Raw genomic sequence first — 6,812 nt, 5'->3', positions numbered from 1 at the left:
AATAGAAAAATGGGCAAAAGACTAAACAGGCAATTCACAAAACAGAGTACCCAAATAGCCAACAAACATGTGAAAATGTTCTCAGCCTCATTAGTCATCAAGAAATTGCAAATTAAGACTACAAGGGGGATAATACGAACACCCACAAAATGGTTTACAATTTTTTAAGTGACAAAGGATTTATGAAGATGTGGAGTAACTGGAACTCACAGACAGCTGCTAAGAATGTAAATTAATACAATCATTTGGGGAAATGATTTGCCATATTTTCTGAATTTGAACATATTGGCAATTTTAGTCCTAGGTATGTACTTCACTTACATGCAAATGTGCACCAAAAGACATGTGTGAGAACATACACAGCAACTTTATTCATAAGAACCCCAAGTGGAAGCAACACAAACATCCATTCATAGCAGAATGGATATAGTAAACAATGAAGTATCTAAAGTAGGCCACAGGTAATTATTTTGGGGCCAGGTAATTTTTTGTTGTAAGGATTGTAGTGCATTTAACAGCAACCCTGGCCTTTGCCCACTAGATGACAGTAGCACTCTCCTAGTTGCGACAACCAAAAATGTCTACAGATATTGTCAGATGTCTCCTGGGGGGATTGTTAACCCACCCCCCACCCCCAATTGAGAATCACGGCTCTAAAGCAATCAAAATAAGTAAACTTCTGCAACAGGCGACATTGTAGACAAAAGTCAAATATATAATGTGTGAAAACAGCTAAACACACGAGTACATGCTGTATGGTTTCACTTAAAGTTCTAAGACAGGGTGAAATAACCTGTATGACAACAGTTGGGATTTTCATTACCTTTGTGAGAGTAATGACTGGGACAGGGCATTTGGAAGGGGTCCGTTGGTGATATTCTCTATATATCCTAACCTGGGTGATGTGCATATCGGTGTCTCCACCTTGTGAAAATTCATCAAGCTACATACCCTTATGATTTTGCTATATGTGCTCTGCTTCAAAAAAAGTTACTTAAGAATTACACATATTTGTAAACCTAGAGATGAAGAGAGAAATAATTCTTTAAAAGAGTTACTTTAAAAATACAAACAGAAGTAGTCTGACGTCTCATATGAGAAGAGAAAGAATAATTGAGCTTTGTTAGAACAAAAATGTCAGAAATAGAAGTGACAAAGCTGAATAAAAAGAAAGAAAGGAAATCTTATTTCCACAAAGAAGAGAATGGGAGCTAAAGGAAAATTCAACCCAGGACTGATAGGTTAAATAATTTCGTCTGTAATTAGGGTGGGTAACTAGGGACTTCTAGTTACCCACTCGTTAATCCTCATTCTCACTCTTTCTTAACTAACAGACACCCAGATTTATTCTGTGCAACAATGTGCCCATAAAAAGACTACATTTTCCCAGCCCCCTACTCCTTGCAGCTAGGATTGTCCAAAGTGATGTAGACATGAAAGTTGGTGCTGCAGCAGCCATCAGATGACTGTGAGGTGACCTAGAGGATAGAAACCAGTGCTAAAACAATATGAACCACAAAGAAGAAGCCAGATTCCCTGATGACCCGAGAAGTCCCCATCTCTACCCTGAGCTGCCTGCTTTGAGCATTTTATAAGAAAGAGATAAGCCATGTCTTCGCATTTTGTTATATGCAGCTAAATGCAATTCAAAACCGACACAATGACTCAGAGGGACCTGCAGGCTGATAGAGAGCATTTGGTCCTACAGTATAAACTTGTGCTAATGATCCTTGGCAGCATTAGACCAGTAGTCCCAACAAAGGGACAGGGGATGGGACAGAGACAACAGAGTTATCAAAAGGGCCCAGAATCTATACACACACAGGAAAACCAGCAGGCTCAATATATACCATGTCTCACACACATATATGACGACTTTTAAAAATATCTAGAGCTGCTGTTTGATGAATAAGTTCAAACTGATATAGAAATCCTTAATTTCTGAATCATATTAGCTTTCTGTTATTGTATACTTGCTCAATCATTGGATACTAATTTTACAACCCTAAGTGGGGAGCGAGTATCTGATAATTTTTGATGTTTATAAAGTATTTTGAATTGGAGCCATCTAAAAGTCATAAAGTATATCTGTATGTTGAAATACTACAGTGTTATGAAGAATATAAAAATATGTGTACATATTGGATATGCATAGATAAAAGTCTAGAATGATTCACTCTAATGATAGTAGACAGTAGTTAGTTACTCTTGCGAAGTAGAATTGGGGATAGGAGTAGGAAAGAGCTTAGACTTTAAATTTTACATACTTTTTTTTTTCTGTGCTGGGTCTTCATTGTGGTGCACGGATTCTTTTTCATTGTGGCCCATGGGCTTCTCTAGCTGTGGTGCGAGGGCTCCAGAGCGTGCAGGCTCAGTAGTTGCAGTGCACAGGCTTAGCTGCCCCGCAGCATGTGGAATCTTAGTTCCCTGACCAGGGATCGAACCCACGTCCTCTGCATTGGAAGGCAGATTCTTAACCACTGGACTACCATGGCAGTCCCAAATTTTGTATACATTTGAATTGTTAGAATTATTTATAATAAACAGGTATTACGTTTGTGATTAAAAGTAGTTTGGAGGTTTTTTGTTATTTTCTTGAGGAAATTTTTTTTTTCTAACATTTGATTAGCTTAGGCACCCCCAGTCTAGATTTCTAAAGTAGTTAAAAGCTAAGCAGGGAGGTTGAGACTTATTACAGTTTAGCCAAAAGCAGATGATACAGAGGAAAGATCTTTGGGTCAAGAAAGAAGCAATCTGAGTTCCCATCCCAACTCTGTCAGTGGCTTGGTGTGACATCTGGGCAGTCATTTTATTTCTTTGGGTGTAAATTTCCTTGTCCAGAAGCCTAAAATTTGGACTGAGCAATCACTTCCAGTGTGATATTCTGTGACTATATAAGCTGCCTCTCTGAGATTGAGGGGAAATTCTTATTTATCTTTGTGGCCTCACTATCCAACACAAACTATTTAATAAAATTTGTTAATAAATAAGTGAATGAATGAATAACGGGAGATAGGGCAACTGTTACATCCATTCGATACCCAAGTTTACATGATGCCTTTAAGGTCACATTGCTAGGTAGTATAAGAGCTAGTGTTTATGCTCAGTGTCTGAACATGCTGTGGAAAATAGAGCAATTCTCCCTCTCAACGCAGTGGAGGCAGGCTGTCAGCCCACAGCTGCTGCTGCAGAATTGAAAGAAAACTGTAAACATGAGATCTGAGCACTGTAAGATAAACCTCAAAATATATACCTGCACAACATGAGAGGAAGCTGTGCTAATATGAGAAGGACACCCATGCATAATAGGGCTAAATAAAGCTGGCAGAGCAGCCTTTGGGGGTGGTGTGTCATCACAGCCCAAACATCAGCAGTCCTGGCACAGGGTCAGAGCGAGACTATGGCCAGCCAGCTGTCACGTGCTTCTGCGATAACTCACAAGGAAAATTCCCTGGCAAGCGAACAGGCTCCAAGGACATCTATACACAATCCTCAGTCTTCTCTTAAAATAGCTTCAGACACATTTACTGAGGAACATCTTTTCATCCAAGCTGCACTTTTTATCTGGTATTCAGTTTCACATGCTTCCCAAGGAGCAGAAGCTGTAATAGCTAATCCCATTCTGCAGGTAACTCAAGCTCCTGCCAAGGTCATGAATTCTCTTTTTTAATTAATTAATTAATGTATTAATTTGTTTATTTTTGGCTGCATTGGGTCTTCATTGCTGCGCACAGGCTTTCTCTAGTTGTGGCGAGTGGGGGCTCTTTGTTGCGGTGCAAGGGTTTCTCATTGTGGTGGCTTCTCTTGTTGCAGAGCATGGGCTCTAGGCATGCGGGCTTCAGTAGTTGCAGCACAGAGGCTCAGTAGTTGTGGTGCACAGGCTTCACTGCTCTGTGGCATGTGGGGTCTTCCCAGACCGGAGATCGAACCCATGTCCCCTGCACTGGCAGGTAGATTCTTAACCACTGCACCACCAGGAAAGTCCCCTACCTTCTTTTGGACTGAGCATTTTTTATGATTCCATGCTAACTCCACAACTGACGTATTAACTATACCTCTTTGTTTTAGTTTTACAGCTATTGTTGTAGGGCAGGAGTTGGAAAACTACTGTCTGTGGGCCAAATCTGGCTTGCCATCTGTCTTTGTAAATTATTTTATTGGAACACAGCCATGTCCATTTGTTTATGTATAGTCTATGGCCACCTTCATGTCAGCATGGGCTTTGAGCTAGTTTTGCACCACTACTAAGGCAAATAACCTTCTGAAGACACTACTCAGTGTTCTTTGTAGCAGGAAGTAGTTCCACTCTGGCTCATAGGAACGTGAAATAGTTCCAGTCTTTTGTGTGTTCCAGATTTTCAGCCTACTCCTTTCCAGTGGTTCTTTCACTGGCTTCAAGTGGTTTCCTCATATGTATGTGCAAATCATTTCAGACAAAGACTTGAGGAAACACCTCTGCAGATCTGCAGAACCCTCCAGTATTTTCTGTGAAATTTTCCTTTGGTTTCCTCAATTCTCATCTCTTTCTCCTCAACTAGGCAAGACTACTAGGCTGTTTGGGTTCTCCTTCCCTGAGCTATGGACTTGAAACTCTGTCCATGCAGTAAGCTCGGGCAATCACATGGCTCACCTTGTTTCTTTCTCTTATGAATTAATGTCCTATGCATCTTTGTTATTCAATGTCTGAAGACTATAGTTTCCTATTTTTTGTTTTTCCGTTTAAAGCTGCGTAGTCAATCTTATCACTCTTACTTCATCATGGCCAAAAGCAGAAATCTATGTTTTGATATATAGAATTTTCATCATTGTTCAGTTCTAAATATTTTCTAATTTATAATTTCTTTGGTTCATAGTTTTAGAATGTATTTCTTAAATTCTAAATATACAATTTTTCAGTTGTTTATTTTTATCTAATTGCATTGTGTTGAGAGAACATGCTGTGTGTGATTTCAGTTGTTTTGCAGTGGTTTTCTTTTACTGACCACTATTTGGATGATTTTTGTAAATATCCTGGATGCACTTGAAAAGAACATGTATCCTGTGGCAGTTTGTAACAAGATTCTTTATTATATGTCCATTAGATCAAGTTTGTTAACTGTTGTTTAAATATTCTGTATCCTTGCTGATTTTTTTCTGCCTGTTCTATCAATTACTGAGAGAAGATGTAATCTATCTACTATGATTATGGACCCAACCCACCTATCCTTACTTTGGAGACATTTCACTCATGTATAGCATATAATTGGAGGGGTTTTTTAAATTAATTAATTAATTTAGTTGCACTGGGTGTTAGTTGTGGCACACAGGCTCCTTAGTTGTGGTATGAGAACTCTTAGTTGCAGCATGCATGTGGGATCCAGTTCCCTGACCAGGGATCAAACCCAGGCCCTCTGCATTAGTGCAGTCTTATCTACTGCACCACCAGGGAAGCCCCTAATTGGAGGTTTTTAAAAAACCTATTCTTTCAATCTTCATTTTGTAACTAAAACAATTTTCTTACTTACATGGAATATAGTTACTATTCTACAAAATTATGTTGGTCCTAAGTTTCTTTTTTGATTCTTATATTGTACATTTTTTGCTCTCCTTTTTCTTTGAACCTAAGTTTCAAAAGCTACTCTTATCAACAAGCTACTGCACCTAACAACCAGGCCCAAACTTAAAATAAGCTCAAACAAAAATCACTTATTATTTCTCATGATTCTGCAGGTTGACTCCGTGGGCTTCTGGCCTGGGCCAGTGTGGTTGATCTCTGCAGTCTGCTGATGGCTCAAGCTGGGCTGGACAGTATAAGAAGGCCTCATTCACCCACCTGGCAATTGGCAGCCTGTTTGGTATTGGGGTAGAAACAGGGCTCAGCTGGAATTACTTGTCTCTGCTCATCCTCCAACAGTCCAGGCTTCTTCACATGGAAGTCTCGGAATTCTAGAGTGGTAAGAGAGGGCAAGCTCCAGTGCACAACCAGTTTTTAATCCTCTGTTTCTGTCATATTTGCTATTGTCTCATTGGCCAAGACAAATCATAGTGCCAAGCCAGATACAACAGGTGAAGACAGACTCCACCTCTCGATGGGGAAAGTAGCAAGGTCACAATACAAAGGGTAATTGCACAGGGATGGGAGGAATTATGGTGGTTATTTCCACAGTCAACCTACCAAGTTACCTTTCCAAAAGCATTGCAATTAAGTTAAAAGACAAAGGACAAACTTGGAAAATATTTACAATTCAAATTGTAAAAGGTTAATTTAGCTAACACACCCGAAGCTCCCATAAACTGTTAAGAAAAAGATCAAACCACCATACCTAAATGATTAAAGGATATGACAGTCTCCAAAAAAGGAAACACAAATGTCTTTTGTAGTTTGTACTATATTTAGCCACATATTTGTGGGAAAAAAAGGAAGGAAATTTTTAAGGTCAATTAGATAATCTTTAAAAAACTAATTGATTATTTTTTTAACAACACTTCAATTTATGTATTTATATATTTCTACATGTATTTATTTACTTATTCATTTAGCTGCATCAGGTTTTAGTTGCGGCACGTGGGATCTTCTTGAGGCATGCAGGATCTTTTTGTTGGGATGCAAGGGCCTGTCTCTAGTTGTGGCATGTGGGTTTTCTCTCTCTAGTTATGGTGTGTGGGCTCCTGAGCACATGGGCTGTGTAGTTTGCAGCACACGAGCTCAGTAGCTGTGGCATGTGAGGGCTTAGTTGCCCCGTGGCATGTGAGATCTTAGTTCCCTGACCAGGGACTGAACCCATGTCCCTTGCATTGGAAGGCAGATTCTTTACCACTGGACCACCAGGGAA

The sequence above is a fragment of the Hippopotamus amphibius genome, chromosome 11 (genome assembly GCF_030028045.1).
Source record: "Hippopotamus amphibius kiboko isolate mHipAmp2 chromosome 11, mHipAmp2.hap2, whole genome shotgun sequence".
NCBI classification, from domain to species: domain Eukaryota; kingdom Metazoa; phylum Chordata; class Mammalia; order Artiodactyla; family Hippopotamidae; genus Hippopotamus; species Hippopotamus amphibius.
Note: the sequence above shows the minus strand (reverse complement) of the source record.